Source organism: Talpa occidentalis, unplaced genomic scaffold (assembly GCF_014898055.3).
Source record: "Talpa occidentalis isolate TD23 unplaced genomic scaffold, MPIMG_talOcc4v2.1 talOcc4.13, whole genome shotgun sequence".
In the NCBI taxonomy this organism is placed as follows: Eukaryota; Metazoa; Chordata; class Mammalia; order Eulipotyphla; family Talpidae; genus Talpa; species Talpa occidentalis.
The window spans coordinates 30,598,404-30,619,293 of record NW_023601322.1 but is presented as its reverse complement, the minus strand read 5'-3'; the positions used below and the strand labels follow the sequence as shown (position 1 = coordinate 30,619,293).

Genomic DNA, 20,890 nt, shown 5'->3' with positions numbered 1-20,890 from the left:
GCCCAATATTGACTTGGGGTGGTCCCTGGACGCCTCGCCCTCGGGCTGTGTCCCGGGCTGGGCAGGTGGAGCGCAGCGCCGCCTCCCCGCGCGCGCCCCAGAAGCTTCCCCAGTCGATGGCCCCGTGGTTCAGGAGCAAGGACTGCGCCTCTCTCTAAAGCAGTCTCTGGGCTGAGGGCCTGCGAGCCCCAAAGGGTACCCGGGTCCCCCGGCTCTCCTTCCTCCACGGTCCTGCTGCGCTCAAGGCGTCCCTGTGTGGGGCGTTAAGGGACTAGAAAGAGAGAAAGTTCTTACCTGTCATGTTGTTAAGCCTATCAAATCCTGCTACACAGGAATTTTTAAGAGGTATTTTTAAATGGCTTAAAACATCATTTCTTCAGATGAATTTAGGATAAATTCCAGCCCCGCAGGTAGGTTCTAGGAGTTAGATCCCCAAATTAGCAAAGCATTCGTGGAGATTTGGCCATAGTTCTATAGGATAGACTGTGGTATCCCAAACAGATATCCTTTCCAGGGGGATGTGGGCAAACGAAGGCAGGCCGCTGGCGGTGGGTGTCCCGGATAATGATGGGATGGGGTCCCCCGACAGGACTCCTCTGGTTTCTGCTGAACTGGGTACAAGGCATAGAAATAAGTTTATGCTACAGTTGCTTAAAACCGTTTGCATGAAATCAAAATATAGAGATTTTTCTCCTTGCTTGGTTACAGTTTGCAGTTCACACAGGAGGTTTCAGATGTTTATTTTCCCCCTGCAACGTCATGGACACCCCCTCCACTGCTCAAAGTAGCCAAATACGAGTTCCTCTGGACGATTTTCTCAAACAAATGAAATCAGCGGTTCCTCCATTCAGCATTTCCATCCGTTTGTTAACAGATCTGGAAATAGGGGAGGTCCCATCCTCGTCGCGCTGCGATTGCGGCCGCTCCTCTTTATTCTACTCTCTGCGGAGGCCCGCGCCCGTCCCGGGGAGCGGTTCTGCCAGGAAGGCGGCCCAACCAGTGCCCAGCGCCTGGTCCACGTCCTGGCCCACCTTCGCCTCTCCTCGTCGTCCCCAAGACGAAAGCCCCGAATGGAAGGCAGAGTGTTTGCACCCACTGCGCCGCAGCTGGTCCCAGCACTTACAAAATGGTCAGTGGCTCCTGCTCCACCAGATTGAGTGTGTGCGTGCGTGAGAGCAAGGGATCGAGGGTGTGCGGTGTGCTGGGGTGCGCTGGGGTGCGCTGTGTGTGCGCGCGCGTCTCCGGGAAGGTCTCGCGGCGGCTGGAGCCGGGACTGACAGCCCGGGCGGAGCGCGAGCAGCTCCACACACTAAACCTCTCGCCTCTCCCCTCACCCCCACCCCTCCCACTCCCCTCTCCTCCCACCCCCCCTCCCGACCCCTTCCAAGCTCTCTGATTGGCCAATGGGACAAAAGTTTCTGTGGAGACGGTTGGGCGCTGACGTCACGGGCAGAATTGTCCCATTTAGGGATCCCGGGGGCAGTGCGCATGCTGCAGGCTGCAGGTTAGAGGCAGGAGGAGGTAGCAGCGGGCCCGGCGGCAGCCAGGTGGCGGAAAGGAGCACTCAGCATCCAGGTGGGGGGAGACTCCAGCAGGGTTTCCATGGAGATTCCTCTGGGTCTAGCCTAAAAACAGCAGATCAGCTGACACCATTAGCTCAGGACCTAATTACTGCTTATTGGAGCAACAAATGAGGGAGAGGGCCAGCTGCAAAGGAAGAGTTTTTATCCCTCCACCCCCCACCCGCATCTCCTTCTTTCTCAGTCGTCCTAGAGTCCCGGGTGAATTCTCATTAACTTGTAAGATTCCTGCAACAACAGCTCCCCTTCTCTGGAGGCTACCCTGACGGCTTTTATTCTTTTTTTTTTTTCTTTTGTATAAAAAAATGATAAAATAATCAGGTGGTTCTGAGTCCTTGTATTTTTGCCCAGGAAATAATCGACGAGTAGAATTCAGAGACTTCACGTCCAACAGAAGTCACACGTGAATCCAATATAAGTGGGGCGGAGGGAGGAAAAATTTCAATTTATTAAATTGGTCATTTCACTTGGCGTCTTTGATATTTTTCAAAAAATTAGTTTCTTAAATACATATATATTGGATATTTTGAAATAACTCCCTCAGTGTCAGTACACCTAATGGGAATGACTGTTAAAAGTTTCCCTTATGGCATTAGAGAGAGAGGAATATTCCGAGTTGGCAGATCTAGATTTTAATGCATATTGAACATGTTTCCTAGGAAACTGCAAGTATAGGTGGTCGTAGGGTGATCATTCAAGAGTAAGATACTATAGACTTTAGTTTCTCTTATGGCTGTAACTTTATTGACAATTTCAGTATTCTTTTCAGTTGTTCATTGAAAAGTCATCCCATCTCTTAATCTCATTCAAGTACTTTCACACCCATGAAACTTTCCTTCCTTGACTTCTTAAGTTAAAACAATGTAGCCTTCCAAACTCTTCTGAATGGTGTCTTTCAAATATTTTTTTACCCTTGTCTCAGTAAAATCAGCTTTTCACATTGGTATGAAAAATATTACATGTCATGCACACTGATATTTGTCATTTTACTCCTATTTCCTTTATTATTATTATTATTATTGTTATCATTGTTTTATAAAGTATGGCCCTAACTCAGTAAATTTGTTTCATATTTCAGCAAAAGATGACTAGCATCCTATAGTTAGGAAAACATTTTAGATCATAAGAAATATACCTCTCCTTGCACTATATTTATAGTTCATGTAAGAGAAGTTTGTTGTTCAGATACAGTCTTTATTGGAAGACACTTGAGAGTTTGTACTTTGTTTTTCAGCTAACTCCTGTACAACGAAAAATGTACATGGTATTTATATGTTAAGTATCTTAATTTGTAAAGGAAGGAGAAAGAGAGAAAGGGAAGATGAGAAGTAAGCAGGCACAGTTCTTGACCATTCCTAATAACTTTTGCTGGGAGTTATGGAAGAAGTTGATCCCCATATGTCAAGGCCTTACCACATATTTGTGTTCGTTATATGTGAATATAATATACAGAAATTAGGATATTTTAAACATAAAAAAACCTCACAGAATACAAGCAAATATAGCATCAACCCCTGCTCATATTAACTAGATTTTTTTTATATAAACCACAAGTAAAAACGAAAAAGAAAGCATACAAAAGTTAAAACAGCTTATATGAGATACATCCTTTTAACAAGAAAGAGGTAAACAATTAATTATTGAAAAAATATTCACATAGGACTAATGGAAAAGAGTGCTAAGATTTTAAGGACCAAATTTCTTAAAGCCCTGTGGATTCTTGTTTCTAGCGGAACCCAAAGTGAGCCCTGCTCTATATTTGTATTCATTAAGTGAGAGGGCTGATTCAACCTGTTTTACCATCTTTTCTACCTATGAGCATGAGCACGAAACAAAGTCTAAAATCTGCTTCAACAACTTATTATAGATTAATTTACCTCCTTTTAACTTCTCTGGAGTGAAGTCTTCCAGCTCCACCTATCGGGTCATACTGAGCCTTTCCCTTAGCTATATGATTCATTTGAACAAACTAGAATCTAATTTGTTTTTTTCCCAAGACACTTCCTTCAAAATTGCCTTTCTACAGAGTATATCTCTTGGAAATATGACTCTTCAACACCCATCTCTACATACCAATCCCTAACCTTGGCCTAGGGTTCTACCTGTTGTTTGTCCACTGGAAGAGGTTGGAAATTTTTATAGCAGAAAATTATATTTTACTGAAAGATAGTACAAATCTTGAACTATAATCAACTGGAGTTTATTATAAAAGTAAAGATTTTTCCAATCTCCTGATCAGTTGGTAATGACATTTAAAAATTTAGAAAATCTTTCATTTTAATATCTATCACAAATATTCATACAATACAGCATGCAAATCAGTAAAATGTTATGGTGCAGATATCATGTATTCTAATCATAAATTAAGGGTTCAAAGAATAATCTTCTATTCATATTTCCATATAGTTTTGCTTTCATTCTACAAACATTTGCTGAGTTTCTATTCTGATAGGAACTAGAAGTTAAAGTAGTCAACAAGACAGATGTACATATATGGCATTCATTTAATGAAAGTTAATTTTTTTCTAGGAAAAAAAGATATTAAGCAGGAAAATAAGCAGCACGTGAACGAAGAGTTAGAAGGGAACATATATGCTTATAGCAGAAAACAATGATAGAGTGGAAAAAATTGTTAAGTTTTAGGGAAGAATAGGTAACATCATGAGACTGAAGGAGAGGAAGGGAAATTAATAGGGAAAACACAAAGTTATTAATGCAAGAATTCTTAGTATGTTTGAGGAACAGAGAGAAGACCTCAAATGGATCAGACTGAGCTTAAAAGAGATAGGCAGGTTCTGAAGTCTGAGTAGTCTTCTGCAGCCAGATCTTATAAGGTAGTGCTGCCATGATAAGGAGTTTGCATTTTAATTATGGGTCCTGTGGAAAATCAATGAAGTATTTGAAACAGGAGAACCACATGGTAAGAGAATTTCTATAAGTTTCTCTAGTCAGTTTGTGGAGAAAGGATGGGAAGAGGGCAAGAATGGAAATAAGACTTGTTAGGAAATTCATAGTATTTATAGCAGTTTAGGTGAAATATTATTGTGATGAATTACAAAGGTAAAAGGTAGAGGGAGAGAAGTGATGGACTGAAGATGTGTTTTAAAGACAGATGAGGGCTTGCTGATGGATTGCATGTGGCAGTGAGGGAAAAGATTGAGTCAAGGATGATCATATGGCTGCTGACTTTATTAATATGGCTAGTGAGGCCATTGACTTAGAGATGGGATTTTGAGGGATGAACAGATTGGGAGTTGGAGGCTGAGGTAGGAGCCAAAGTAGGTTGGGGTAGAGAGCCAGGAAGAAAGAATTTTATTTCAGAAAAGTTAAATTTGAAGAGTTGTTCATGTAGGCATTCGAATATAGAAATGAGCTGCAGAGAAAAGTTTGGATGGCGATATAAACATACGACATTGAAAGCCATACAAATGAGGGCCTCCCCGGTGGCGCAGCGGTTGAGCGCTGGGTTGCGAAGCTGCGCGCGGCCTCTGCGGCGCCGGTTCGATCCCCGGCTGCTCCCCGGCCACCGGAGGAGGGTCCCACATGGCGCGCAGACCTCTCCTGCCGCCCGCTGCTCCCCTCAGCAGTGTACTTCGGTCCTTCTGCCTGCTCTGCTCCCCGCTCTGGCTCTGGTGAATTCTCTCGCCCTCCCGCGCTTCTGACTGTACCCAGTGCATGTATAAACAAAACAAACAAAGAAACCAGCAAACAAATAAATAAAGCATGCCTCTATTAAAAAAAAAAAAAAAAAAAAAAAGAAAGCCATACAAATGAATGACTTCACCTTCAGCCACTGGTCTCCATCACCCTAAGGGAAAGTCTCATCTTTTAATATTGATTTTTTTATATGTCAATACCCTATGAGTAAAAGAGAATATCATAAACAAGTCAATAGAAGTTGGCTTTTGTGGATAACACTAATAGTGGGAAAGACTGAGAAAAATAGAAAAGGATAACTCCTTGGCTATGTCTAAACTTTTATTGTTTCAAAATTAACATGTCCTTAAAATCATAAAAACATTTAAAAAGAAATAATGAAATTTTTGGTTAGTCCTATTATAGTTTGGATAAGAACCTGGAATCATGTCATAAAGTAATCTGAAATTTAGAATGGTCTATGAGCAAAATTGTCATGAAAAGGATTAAAAAGTCCACTGAGTTGAGTGAGGAAAAGAATTTGAGCCCTGTAGTTAGATTAAAGATTATGATAGATGGTACTTGCTACTTTCAAACCTGAAAGTTTTGAACATCATTATGTATTCAGATGTCTAACAGTCTATGAATAACTCTTGCAAATTTATAAAGGAAGCAAATGGTCAATACAATCAGAAACTTGATTATCATATAGCAAGATAACTCCTAAAATGAAAGAAAGAAAAAAAAGTTAAAGTAAAAATATACACTTCGTACAGATGGGGAAATTTGGGGCTACATAAAAAGTATCAAAAACCTGATTTTATTAGTTGACTTTGATTCTATTGACTTCTCCCAAATAATTTTGAAAAGAGTCTATCTTTAGTATATTGTAGCTACCCTTTGTTTCAGAAAACAAAAGCTATTGAGAGAATTGAAATATTGTCCTTTATGGTTGTCATTACTAAGAAACAGGATAACATGTATTTGTAAGTTATGGTATCAGTATTCCATTTTACAAACCAAAGAAAAATGATTAGAAATGTTATATTTGTTTGACCCCCAAATTGACTGATATTTGTTTTTGATATGATCATATCACAAAATGTGGTACATTGGTCAGAAGTTATTTTCTTGAAATATTTAATGTGCAAACTAAGAACAAATTAGATATGCAGTCTAATGAGTTTACTGAATTCCTCTTTAATTTCTCCCTTAAATATCTCTGTATAAACAAGTCCAAGGCACAGTTTCTGCATTTTGACATCCACATATGGATTCATTCAACATTCATCCATTGACATTTTCATTTAGCTATTGTAACTATGATAAAGTCCAAAGTTAAACATCTAATGTTCATATCCTTGTAACAGAAGAAAATACACTTTTTTCTGGCCCTGAATATTGCTTTATTTCCCACTAGCCATATGGCTTATCTTTTCTTTTAAAATATATGTCTTAAAACAGTAATCCACAGATTCATCTTCAACTTAGTAGACAGTACTAATATAGTACTGTCTATGTTATTGTTAGAAGTTATTTTATCATGGAAAATAAAAACTCTTGGGAGGAGGTGGCCACCCAACTCTGCCCAGGGCCCATTATACTTTCCCATATTTCTAGTTTTTCACTCTGACTTCTGTTGAGTGAATCATTTAATATCTCACCATCATCCTGTAGTCCTTATATCTTACTTATTCCTTATAGCTTACTCATAATACATTATAATAATTATAGGATATAATGATTAACTTTGTTTAACTTTCAGGATAAAAGTGTCAAGAATGAACACTTTCAGAGGGCAGATATCTGAGCTCAAACTATAAAATAGCTATAATGATGCTAAAATACTGTCCTTATTTTCACTTAGACTATATTAATAGGCATTAAAAATCAAGGCAGAAGAAAGTTCTAAATTTTCTTTTCTCTTTTAAAATGAACATCTATGAAGTCTTTAGGAAGTGAATTAGGTTTCTTGATCAAAAGCAGAGTAACCATTTAGATATACCAAAAATGTAAGTTCTTTTTATAGTTTTCATTGAGTTTTGGAAATGATAGTTAACTTTTTAAAAATGAAGTACCCATCTTATATGCAAAAATACTTCTTAGACAATCCAATTATACTGTCCACTTTGGTGAGCCTGGATCCTGGAAAAGTAGAACACCAACATGGTGGTGACACACTTCTATTTATCTTAATGAATTGTGATTGCATTCATCCCAAGACAGAGTTTTACACATCTGTGCATGAGATACAAATTACCTAACAGTATATAGACTTATTTATTAAAAACATCCTCACCAAATACAATGAAGTATTAGACAATCAAACCTTTAAAAGTCATCTTAGACATTACGATTTGGTGGGATGAACAATCCCCTCCACATAGGGGAAGATGGAACAGGTCCTTGAAGGTCAGTGCTAGAGATTAGTTTACAAAGACAGCTATGTTTCTGAGTATATTCATGGGCATATGTGCTCATTTAGAAAAACAAATACACATGAATTTTGAAACAGCAATATTCCTTGAATTCTCATGATTTCTTTGACTCAAAGTCATCTGAACACAGTGTTTTGTTGGAGTATTAAATTTACTAATCTCAAGAAAAAAGTTTTTTCATTCCTTATATATGTATTTATAAAAGATTTATTTATTTATGCATACCAGAGTTGGGGTACAGGCTAGAGGTGGGGGGGGGGAGGTGAGAGGATTCACCAGAGATAGAGTGGGAAACAGAACAGGCAGATTGACTGAAGTACACTACTGAGGGGAGCAGAAGGGCGAGTCAGGAGAGGTCTTCTTCACCATGTGGTTTCTCCCTGGCCGGGGATCAAACTCGTGCTGCAGTGGCTGTGGATAGCTTCATAGGTTGTGTCTTAACTCTTGCACCACCAGGGAGGCCCTCATTCCTTATATTTTTACCATTGTTTCAAAATATTCATATGACCACTATTTTCTAAAATAGCAGAAAGTGATTTATATGTATCAACCAGTTAATTAAAAATATGTAGCGGTGACATTGGTTCACTTTCCTATTAATATCCATTAAGGTAAAAGCATGTATTTTAAGGATAAAATTAATATGAATTTCTGCTTCTAGCACTATGACTGACTAAGAACTCTAAGACTTTCTTCAAGAAGGTAATTCCAGGCTGCATTGCCTGGGCTCACAGGATATAAGGAAATTATCTCAATCCCTCTCCTCCAAAAACGTCTATTGGAAATTGATGAGTGAGCAGTTAATATGTTCATGGGGTATATATTACTATACACTATATATACTATATTACTTTATGAACAAGGTCAGTGTCACCATTAGAGCAGGAAGACTGTGCACAGTGCTGCAACTGTGCCTGAAACATCTGTTTTGACCCAGAGACCCTTGTAAGGTACTAAAATAGTGATGAAGTTGACATTGCACCTAGCTCATAGCACAAGTAAATATACATTTTATGTATATCTATTAAAAGAATTGAATCAATAATTAATAACCTTTCAAAAGAGAAAGCACCAAGTCTAGACGGCTTCACTGGGGTTTTACCACTTAATAAAGAAAGGATCCCAACTCTATAATCTCTTTTAAAGTCTAGAAGCAGGGAAAATAGTTCCTAATTCTATCTGCGAGGCATTGCTATCTCAATAACAAAAATAAAGACATCTCAAGGGGAAAAAATATAGACCAATATATCTCATGAATAAGGATGTAATTATCAACAAAATGTTAGCAAATTATATCCAACAATATATTTTATAAATGATACACCCCAACTAAGTGGAATTTATTCCAGATATAGAAGATTCATGCAACAATTGAAAATCAATTACTGTGTTATTCACCACTTCAACAGGTTGAGAAAGAAAAATCAGGACATCTATAAAACCCTTAAAGCTAAGATTATACTTAATGTTGAGAAATTGGATGATTTCTCCCTAGGTTTTAGAACAAAGCAAGAATGTCCCATCTCCTCACTCCTATTCAAAATTGTATTAAGTTATAGCTAGTACAGTGTTTTTTTTAAGCAAGGGAAAAAAATAAGGTAACCCAACCCAGATTGGAAAGAAAGAAATAAAATAACAATCTTCACAGACTGTATGATTTGTCTATGTACAAAGTTATATATAATCCATAGCCAAAACTACTGGATCAAAATATGCAATTATAAGCAAGATTGTGAGATACAAAATCAATATTCAAAAGTCAATTTCTCCTATAAATCAGCAGTGAACATTTTTAATTTGAAATGATATTTTAAAAATACAATTTATAATATACCAAAAACTTATCAAATACTTTGATATGAATCTAACAATTTAAAGATCTATATGCAAAAATGTATGAGATTTATTTTGTGATTTTAAAAATTATATAGCAAGACCAAAAATCTAGAAAAACCTGCAGTATAATGAAGAACAACAGAGATATAGGTGATAAAAGGCCTGATTTCAATATTTCCAGAAATGGCCTAAAGCAAATATACTAACAAAAGATCAGTTTAATGGAGAAAATATATTATTTTCAACAAATAGTGCTGGAACAATTGAACATTCATTTGCAAGAAAAAAAAAAAAGGAACCAAGACTCAGAATTTACACTTTACAGAAAAATTAGATCAAAAAGTCACAAAACTTTAAGTAAAATCTAAAAGTATAAAAAAATCTGAATGTATAAAACTTCTAGAAAAATCATAGAAAAAAAACTCCATGACCTTCAAGTTGGCAATGGGTTTTTGCAACACCCAAAGCACTAGCCATGAAAGAAAAGTGTAATTTTGAAAATGAAATTTTCTGTTGTATAAAAAATGCCTTTAAAATATTGAAAAGACAAATTGCAAACTAGGAGAAAATATTTGTAACATACATATCTGATAGAGGAATTATACTCAAAATTTCTTTAATATTAAAAATCCAGTTTTTAAAAAAATGTTAAAAAGTTACAATATCTGTGGAGGGGTCAGGCTGTTTAATGTTTGTTGTAGCTACAGGTGCCAGAAACTTCATAATTCTCTAGTGCCCTTATTTTTGTCCCCTGACTTGGCTTTGGTCTTCTCTAAGCACCACTCAGAGACTATGTTTCCTCTTGATTGTAACCCCGCCAGTACACTGGAACACTGAGAATGGTAGGAAGGTAGGTGAGAGGGCATATTAAAAGTTTTTTTTTTTTTAAAGATTTTATTCATTTATTTATACAAGCGCTGGGTACAGTCGGAAGCACGGGAAGGTGAGAGAATTCACCAGAGCCAGAGCGGGGAACAGAACAGGCAGACTAAGGAAATACACTGCTGAGGGGAGCAGCGGGCGCAGCAGGAGAGGTCTGAGTGCCATGTGGGACCCTTGCCGTCCGCTGGGGATCGAACCCTGCTGCGGACGGAGGCTGCGGGCAGCTTCACAGCCTAGAGCTTAACGGCTGCGCCACCAAGGAGGCCCTTAAAAGTTTTTTGAAATTAGATCTCAGTGTTTTGCTGAGTGTTATTTCAAGTTTGTGATCCTCAAAATGATTTCCAGTAGTATAGTTTTTGATTTCCTCTTGCCATCTTCTCCCTTCCAAGCCTGCAGAATTCCAGTTTATATCCTTGTAGCCCTGACCCTTATTGACTGTTGTTTTTTTTGTTTTTTTCCTGTTTAGGTCCTAGGAAGGCTAGAGGGTGCTAGAATCAGGAAGACTTCTCCAGACTTTCTCCCCGCTGTGATGACTTTCTCCCAGCTATAATGACTCTCTGGCAAGGTCTTTTACCCTGAGTGTATGCCTTTGTTTTGAAGAAACATATTTCTTCATATTTTACAATGATTACCCTTTCTCTTTACTTTGAGGGTTTTTTCTTGCTCTTTCTCTAAGAACATTGCAAATTTCATGGGGGGAAAAGAAAGTGGAGGACCTTTGAGACTATGATCTATGTGATTTTCTCATTCTTAAACTTGTCCATACTCAGCTTCCCACAGTTTGTCTGTTGATTCTCTTTCAGTTAGCAAATCATAGTTTTATCTGACTGGGCGTGTCTACCTCTCCAGGTTTCAGGTGAGCAATTTGTCCTGCATCCTCAATTCTTTGATGGGTCTAAGAAATGTCATTGATTTTCAGATTGTCCAGCTTTTTCTTGTTGTAAGGACAAAAATGAGAATTTCCAAACACTTTCCATAGCAGACCTTGTATTAGACCATTCATGTAGCTATAACAGAATACTACATACAGACTGGGTGTCTTAAAAACAACTGATCTTTTATGTTTCACTGTTCTAGAGGTTGGAAAGTCCAAAATCAAGGTGTCAGTATGGTCCCACTCTCCTGAGAGTCTTCCTCGGGGTTCCTAGCTGGTAACTTCTCCTTGGGTATCCATCTGTGGAAGAGGCTAGGGATCTCTCAGAGCATCTCTTTTAATTAATCTCATTCATGAAGATTGCTATCTCATGAGAGAGACGCCTCCCAAATGTCCAACCTACCAATACCATGACATTGGGCATTAGAATTTCACCATGAAAATAGTAGTTTTGCAGTATATATTCTAGATTAGTGACTGGGTAAAAGTGGAGTTAAAGTGAACCTTTTATTGGTATTTATATTTAATTGTACACTAGAAAAAATTGTACACTAGAAAAAAATAGAGAGGAAGTGATACATTCTTATAATTCAAACTGTCATCTAGACTAGTGTTTGTCCTTGTGTGGTCCTAGGACTAGTATTGTCAGTTTCACCTGGAAATGTGTTAAAAATGCAAATTCTTGGGCCCTCCCTGGTGGCATGGGGTTAAGTTTCAGTGCTATCACCACTGTTGCCTGAGTTAGATCCCCCTCCAGGGAGCTGACCCACATGTTGCAGCAGACCTTTCCTGTCTTGCCGACTGCTCCCCTCAGCAGTGTATTTCAATAGATCTGCCTGTTCTGCTCCCCACTCTCTCTGGTGATTCTCCTCACCCCTACACCTCTGGCCTATACCCCAGTTCTTGTATGCATATATAAATAAAAATAAACCTAAATATTTTTTTAAAAAGTTTAAAAATGCAAATTCTTCAGCCTAATCAGAGACATACTGAATCAAAATTTCAGGTGAATGGAACAAAAAAAAAATCTTCATTTTTAACAAATCCTCCAGGTGCTTCTGTTGCTATCTCAAGTTTAAAAACCATTGATCAATACTAAATAATGATTGCAATTGTAACTGGAATACATTTATAATTTTCTAATTAAATTATCTGTTAATTTTATACCTATTGTAAAAAAAAGTTAATTATTCCTAATTAATGATTTTTGTTACTCTGGAAATTATCTTAGTCACAAAATGAGTCCCTAAAATCATACCAGTTTTGAATTGTGAAAACAGAGTGATAACTCTCCAAGTTTTGCATCTTATTGGAATTGGAAGGGAAGATTCCGTTTTATGAGGTAGAGTTATTTTAATTTTTATTTCTAAACTTTTATCTTGAGATAATTTTATGTTTGCAAATGTAACATGCCCTTCAAACAACTACCCCAAGAGTTAACACCTCAACATAACCATAGTGCAGTGATCACTCACAGGAATTGAAAATACTATAATATAATCTGTGAACCTTACTTAAATTTCACTAATTGTCCCCTTAATGTCCTTTTTTCAAATCCAAGACCTACCCTGGATTAAAAATTACATTTAGTTGCCATATGTCCTTACTCTACTGTAATCTTGGGCAGTTCCTAATTTCTTTGTTTTTCTTCACTCTGAAAATTTTGAAGCACTGAGGCCAAATATTTTATAGCATATATATTTCAATTTAGTTTGTCTGATATTTTTGGTGTTAAAATTCAGTATTTTTTTTTTTTTTTTTGCTTTTCAGTAATGTATTTTTGACAAGAATAACATTGAAATGATATTACACCCTTCTCACTGCATTATCACAGTGGTACTGTTAATGTTATCTGTGATCACTTGGTTAAGGTGATATCTGCCAGGTTTAGGTACTGTGAAGCTACACTATTTTTCCCTGTATAAAAGGGAGCATACTTTAAAAATATGTAAATATTCTGTTTCACATGATAAGTTCCCCTTTAATTTTAGGGTCCACTGATGACTCTTGCCTATAATAGTAATTTTTGTGGTATTGACCAAATGGTGCATTTTTAAAGAAAAATCTACCTTCTTCATATATAATTTGGAATTCTACTATGATGAAAAGCTATCTCTTGCTTTCTTTTTAAATTGTATTCAGTCATGTATTTATGCCAGTATAAATGCACAAAATTATATTTTATTCTATGGGTTATACTCCATCACTATCATTATTTCATTGTTCAATTGTTCCAGATGCAGTGGTGGGGAATCTAGGTTGTCTCTGGTATTCTTTTAACATGTGTCATGAATTTTTAAGCACTTGAGCACTTACTTTCTGACATCTCATATGTTCCAGGTTCATTGTACACTCTCTCTATTTCAACCTTGGAGTCAGTCATTTCTCCAGAGAGCCTATGTTCATTTCATTAAAGAACCAAAGATCTTGGCATTAGGTATGTTCGGGCTATTAAATCGTCCTGGCTTCTAGGCTCTTTCAATGGAGAGAGACAAGAAATATATGTATACACACTTACATGCATCTATGTCTATTTCTATATCTCTCTAGCATTACAGATTTCTTTGTGAAACCATAGTTAATGCTAGTACTTCCACTATCAATCCATTACCAAATGATTCATTTGAACTATAAGCATTTCTCTATTTGTAATTACTTTTCATGGAAAAAGAATTTGGCTCTCATCCTTTTATTGTTCCAGAATACACATAGTTTCAGAATCACAAACCGTTGTCTCCTTGGAAAAGAAATTAGAGTTTAGAGCATTTGTGTTAGTATATTTAGACAAACATATTGAAAAGTCTGTAATATTTTGGGTTTAGGCAGTTATATATTTCCGGAAGTTTGCATTGCTATTTAACCATCTCCAGCCCAATGAACATCCATCTAGATCTAAAATTTCCACTTCTAGCATGCAATTTTTCAATGCTATAAAATTATAAAGCCTATATTTCTCACATTAGTAAGCCTTTCATAATTTTCCTACCCTTGTCTCTCATTTTAATTTAGAAAACAGAATAAATTGCAACAACACATAAGATGCATGAGGGCAGAGGTTTTGTTTTGTTTTTGATTTTATATTCTTTGTTGCTGTAGTTCTAGTGTCTGGAACAGAACTTGACAGCAGTCACTTAATAAAACTTGGTTGACTAGATTAGCCAAATAATTATATAAATACCTCTGTAGGGATGGGTATTCTGCCAAAATTAAGATGTTTGTGGACAAGCAATCACCACTAGGTGACAGTATAAAGCATTCATATTCTTAACTAGTACACATTAATATAATGTAATTAGACCCATGAAAGCAAAGTGAGGGATATTACATTGTGATTACAATGTAATACACATAGCTTGATTTATGATAATCTAGGAATATTTATGTAAAAAATTAAATCAAATATACAGGTCTGCTTAGCTCTCATCTATGAAAACAGGATGAACATTTTAGAAATAGTAGTTCTTTAAGAAAATAAAATTAGATAGGACTTCACAGAGCTTTTTCATTAGTATTGACTGGCAAGAGATGAGTAGCAGGAGAAGCAGAGAATGAGGGCAAAGCTGCTAAGGCCACAGAGACAGTATTGAAGTTACATTAGTCTAGGATAATTCTAATGTTGAATGAAGTTGTAAAGCATCACCACATTGAACAATAAAGCAATACATAGGGAATGTTGTATGATTTTTGCCTCATTTTTTAGAAATGAGAACACTGAGGTGAATGTTTATCTAATGTCATACAGCTGTTCTGATTCCAGAATCCCTGATTTTTTTTACTACCTCAACTGACTCATTGCCAATAAATCCTAGTGACAAATAACTATCTAACCAGAAATAGTGCATGAAATTACCTCAATACTAGGCTATTTAAGACCTGTAGGAAAAGACAAACTAGTAGTTGATTGATTTTACACCTAAAATTATTTGTGATGTTATTTTAAGAATGTTGACTATTACAGTTCTGTTAATTATAATACATGAATTTCTCTGTCACCACTTAATAAATAACTGTTCTTATATTTGGCTACTGTTTCGATGTGAAATTAAAAACATGAGTATGACACTAAAATATTCCTTTACCTCAAAGTGCTTCTTCTTTAGTGGAAACACAGAATCTATTTAACTAAAGTATGTTTAACCTAAAATTCTGCTTTCCAGATTTTCCTAGAAGTTAGAGACAACATCACTCTATTTGGGATGTCTTTCCTTTAAAGGCTTCAAATGCATCTACTAAATTATAAAGAAAAGATTAGCAAAACTTAAAGTATATTGTTTAGATTTATGGTGTTTCATTAAGCTTCCTAGAGTAAAACTCTTTTAAGAAATTAATCATTGGGCCTCCCTGGTGGTTCAGTGGGTTGAACACAGCGCAGTGAAGCTGTCACAGCCTCTGCAGCGCAGGTTCGATTCTCAGCCGGCCAGGGAGATACCCTGGCAGACCTCTCCTGTCTCACCAGCTGCTCCCCTCAGCGGTATATTCAGTCGTCTGCCTTTTCTGCTCCCCACTTTATCTCTAGTGAATTCTCTCTCTCTCCCGTGCCTCTGGCCCGTACTCCAGTTCTTGTATAAACAAACAAATCTTAAAAAAAAAAAAGTAAATGTGATTTCAATTAAACATTTTAAAGAGTCAAACACCAATTGACAGACAATATTTGAAGTAGAAAATAACCAGAAATTCATTAGTTTATGTTCTTTATTTTGAAATCTCAATGTATTTGCCATGGCTAAGCATTTTCAATATTAAGATTGTTTGCCTGTTTTTGTAATAATCATGTAATTGGAATTTAAGTGAACACTTGATTTTTATACTTTAACAGAGAATTTCGCACTTCATATGATGACTACTATACATAGGCAGTAGGATAATACATATATATAATTATTCTTTAGGAAAATATAAATTTTAGTAAATTTTTCTCATTCTTCCATTACTTGCTGTGTTTTTAGTAATAATGAGTATTGTGGTAGAGAATTAAGGAAAAAAGATGGCAAAATCTCTCATGTGAAGAAAATTCCATACTGGAATATAATATTTTTCTGGCTAATTATATAAGAACATCAAATATTAGCTTATTTTATTAAATGGTATATATATTATATAAATAAAATATTATAGCAAATAATGTGATAAATGGAAACAATGAAAGACTGATACTAATTAAATTAAGTATAAATAGGTGGTGTGACATATGTCATGAGCTCCACAATTTGGTTATAACATTCAAATAGAATATAAATTATGGAAGCATTAATTTAATGCTTGATGAAAAGATAAATTCACATATTGGGTTTTGACAATTTATTGTCTGAAGGGCATAGCAAACTACCAAAAAAAAATTGCATGGGTTGTAATGCTAGATCATTTATCAATAAAAACAGAAAATAAAATATTTGCCTAATAGGTCCTAAGGGTATATTGTAAGGAATACATTCAGAAAAGCCCTGCTAAGTACCAAATAATTGACAAATTTAAATTTTTTTTTTTTTTTTAATTTTCTAGAGGCATGTCTTATTTATTTATTTATTTATTATTTGTTTGTTTGTTTGGTTTATACATGTACTGGGTACAGTCAGAAGCATGGGAGGGTGAGAGAATTCACCAGAGCCAGAGAGGGGAGCAGAGCAGGCAGAAGGACCGAAGTATACTGCTGAGGGGAGCAGCGGGCGGCAGGAGAGGTCTGCGCGCCATGTGGGACCCTCCTCCGGTGGCCGGGGAGCAGCCGGGGATCGAACCGGCTGCAGAGGCTGCAGTCAGCTTCGCAACCCAGCGCTCAACCGCTGCGCCACTGGGGAGGCCCGACAAATTTAAATTAAAAAAAATTTCTGAAGCTTTCACCCGCTATATCCAATGTTCAGAATAAACAGCTGTTGAAATTTTGCTATGGGTCTCTGTGTGTATTTGTATTAAATATATATATTATTTAACTCTATTTTTGTGGTGTGTTTAAGTGTAAATTGCAAGCTGAATTCATGATACTTTACCACTAAATATTTTTTGTGCATCTGCTAAGAATTAAACTTGTTCTATATTACTATAATCCTGTGGTCCAACATTGTTGTGGATGTTTCCATGAGAGTGTTTTCAGATGAAATTTACAGTTAACTTAACTGACTTTGAATAAAGCAGACAGCCCTCTGCAATGTGGGTGGGTCTTACCTAATCAGTTGAAGGCCTGACTAGAACAAAACACTGACCTAAGAAACAGGAATTCTGCCAGCAGATGGCCATTAGATTTGATTTGCAACTCTTTTCTGAGTCTCTTTTCTGCCTGCCTTTCCCATTAAATTTTGAAATCACTAAGCACCCACAAGTGCATGAGTCAATTCTTTAACATAAATCTCTTTCTTTCTATATATGCATATCCTATTTTTTTCACTGGAGAATTCTGACTAATAGAAACATCATCATCATATTTTTTAAATTTCAGATTTTCATTTAGAATTTCCCCAAATATATTATTTTTAGCTTTTTTGTGTGTAACTTTGATTCAACCAAAGTTCACACTTTCTTTTCTTGTTTTCTATGTCATCTGACATTTTGAAGATATTTAGCCTACACAAACAGGGTCTCATATTCTAGAATCCATGTTTTTCTCTTGGTGTTATTTTTCTTGTTTTTCTAACCTCATATATTTCCTGTAGTCAAGAAATTAAATATGGGCCTCCCCAGTGGCGCAGCATTTGAGCACTGGGTTGCGAAGCTGCCTGCAGCCTCTGCAGCACCGGTTCGATCCCTGGCTGCTCCCGGCCACCGGAGGAGGGTCCCACATGGCGCACAGACCTCTCCTGCCGCCCACTGCTCCCCTCAGCAGTGTACTTCAGTCCTTCTGCCTGCTCTGCTCCCGCTCTGGCTCTGGTGAATTCTCTCACCCTCCTGCGCTTCTGACTGTACCCAGTGCTTGTATAAATAAAACAAACAAACAAACAAACAAACAAATAAAAAAAAAGAAATTAAATATGAGTTGATTTGTCCAGGTGCAGCACTTTGGGCATCAAACTTTTAGGTCCTGTGATATTTCACTAGGAGGTGTGCAGGGTCACCTGGCGCTACTAGTGAGACAATGTTTTCTCTCAGTCAAGAGGACAACTCCTAGATCTCTCCATTGTAAAGGTACTATTTTCCTGCTCTCTGAAATTAGCAAGTGATTTTTTTGTTGACATATTTTGTTGTTGATTTTTTTGTTGAATATCCTGTTCTTCAACAGCATTTTCTTTATGATTTTAGCCTCTAGTAATGTTCCTTTCCTGAAATAATTTATTCAGGGTCACAAAACAGTCATTTTTTCATTCTGTCATCCCCTGTCCCTTTTAAACAGACATTTTAAAACTTCCTTTTAAGAGCTTTATATCATTATCATGGACTGCACTACCTCCAAAAGAGTTATACTAAATGTTTCACTTTCCCTTTAATTACTCATTTTGAGAATAAGGAGTTAGCATTACAATCTCTTCATTGGTAGCCTATCTTCATTCTGTGACTCCACAATGTGTAAATAGGCTTTTACATTCAATGATTACAGTCAACTACATTCATTATTCTTTTTTGATGGTCATAGTGTTCCGAAGCTGGTTCCTGGGTCCTTGTGACATGTTTCCATTGAGAGCTTGCTTGTTTTTTGGCACCAGTATCAGGTTCAATGTGTACCTTCCCTGAGCCAGTACTAGAGCAGCCATTTCTCCAAAATAGTATTTAGAAACCACAATCTAGTCACTAGATGTGCTTATTGGATATTTAAAAAAATAATGTTTCAATGAATGACCAAGCTAGCATGGAAATAGGAACTTTGAAAGGTATCTAGAGAGATAAGGGAATATTTTGTATACTTATAGTTTGGGCTTCAATTAACCACAGACATGGATAAGAATCAAAATTATAGTTTATGGGAGCTCTCAAAAAAGGAAGGTTGAATCATAAACTACCACATAAAGTCTGGGATCCAGAAAGACAGTGGGCTCTGTGGTTGAATTAGCAAGGGGGGGAGGTGGGGACAGAGGAAACCTGGTAGATATCTGCCCATTTTGGCCATCAGTCTATATAGAACTGGAAAGAAAAAGAAAAATTTCCTCTGAAATTTCCCAAGCACAAATGTACCTTTATTTTAGATTGGGAAATAAATTACTTAACACTACCTTTCTAGCCTACAAAAATTCATAAATCTAATATAAGTTATCCTCAGGTAATAATATCCAATTTACCTGCAGAAGCAAACAGAGAGAGAGAGAGAAGGAAAACTTTTGTTTTTAAGCCTGCAGAATACTACTCCATGGATGACTTACATTGATATTGTCAGGAAAGGAAATAAAACAAGTACTTTTAAAGGGAAAAAAAACAGACAAAATTATGATACATAACAAGAAATTAGGAAAAGCTTAATAGATGGGCTAAACACAAATTAGTTACCACTGGCTTAAAAGACAATTCCTGAAGGAGAATATTGAATTTAATAAATCACCCAGGATGCAACACAGTTATAAATAAATAAAAATATAAAAGAGCAATTAATAGATATTGATAATTATAATAAAAAATCATTGTATGTCAGGCCAATGTTCCTTAGAGAAGAATTGTGAGAATGTATAAAAGGGTAATATTAAAAATGATAATTATCGAGAATGTTCCACAACTGATAGACACCAATACTGAGACCAGAATTGATGAATTCCCAACAAGATTACTAAAAGGAAATATGCATCATGACATAATATAGTAACTGCAGCAGAACTTCAGATTAATAAACACAAAGTGAATTAAATAACTGGTCAGTGAGTACATCCTAAAGGAAATGGGAAAATACATTGGAACAGGCATAATGAAATTATTATACATCAAAATGTATAGAATGTGATAACATTACTTAGAGGAACACTAAAGGACTTCACATTCCTATACTTTAAAAAAAGAGCTTTTGGGGGCCTCCCCAGTGGCACAGTGGTTGAGCACTGGGTTGCGAAGCTGCTGGAAACCGCGGGTTCCATCCCCTGCTGCTCTCCTGCCAGAGGGTCCCACATGATGCGCAGACCTCTCCTGCCGCCTGCTACTCCCCTCAGCAGTGTGCTTCAGTCCTTCTGCCAGCTCTGCTCCCGGCACTGGTGAATTCTCACACCCTCCCACAATTCTGACTGTACCCCGTGCTTGTATAAATAAATAAATCTTAAAAAAAAAAAAAAGTCTGCATTAAAAAAAAAAAGAGAAGAGCTTTTGGGCCTTCCTGGTGGCGCAAGGAGATAAGCACCACACTATGAAGCAATCCGCAGTTCTGAGCACACTATGAAGTGTTCTGACCCACACTATGAAGCAAGCCACAGCCTCTGCAGCAAAAGTTCAATCCCCGGTCCGCCAGGGAGCAACCCACATGGCGCAGCAGACCTCTCCTGACTCGCCCGCTGCTCCCCTCAGCAGTGTATTTCAGTCAGTCTGCCTGTTCTGTTCCCCACTCTGTCTCTGGTGGATCCTCTCATCCCCCGCATCTCTGGCCTGTGCCCCACCTCTTGTATGCATAAATAAATAAAAATCTTAAAAAAAAAAAAAAGAGCTTGAGGCTAATGAGGTAATATTCCAAATTAAGAAGCTAAAAAAAAAAGTTAAACAGTGGTTAACTCCAGCATTAAATTAAAGAAAAAAGGAAATAATTAAGATAGTTTAAT

The 20,890-nt window shown here is 36.8% G+C and overlaps 1 protein-coding gene across 2 annotated transcripts in view; it reads right to left on the bottom strand.

The window, feature by feature from the left end:
- Window positions 1–1,272, bottom strand: part of NOL4 (nucleolar protein 4) — a 307,016-nt gene extending 305,744 nt beyond the window's left edge. For both annotated transcript variants that reach the window (XM_037508675.2, XM_054694107.1), the window contains exon 1: window positions 295–1,272. The gene's annotated coding sequence lies outside the window, so the exon portion shown is untranslated. The remainder of the gene's footprint in view (window positions 1–294) is intronic.
- Window positions 1,273–20,890: the final 19,618 nt, after the last annotated feature.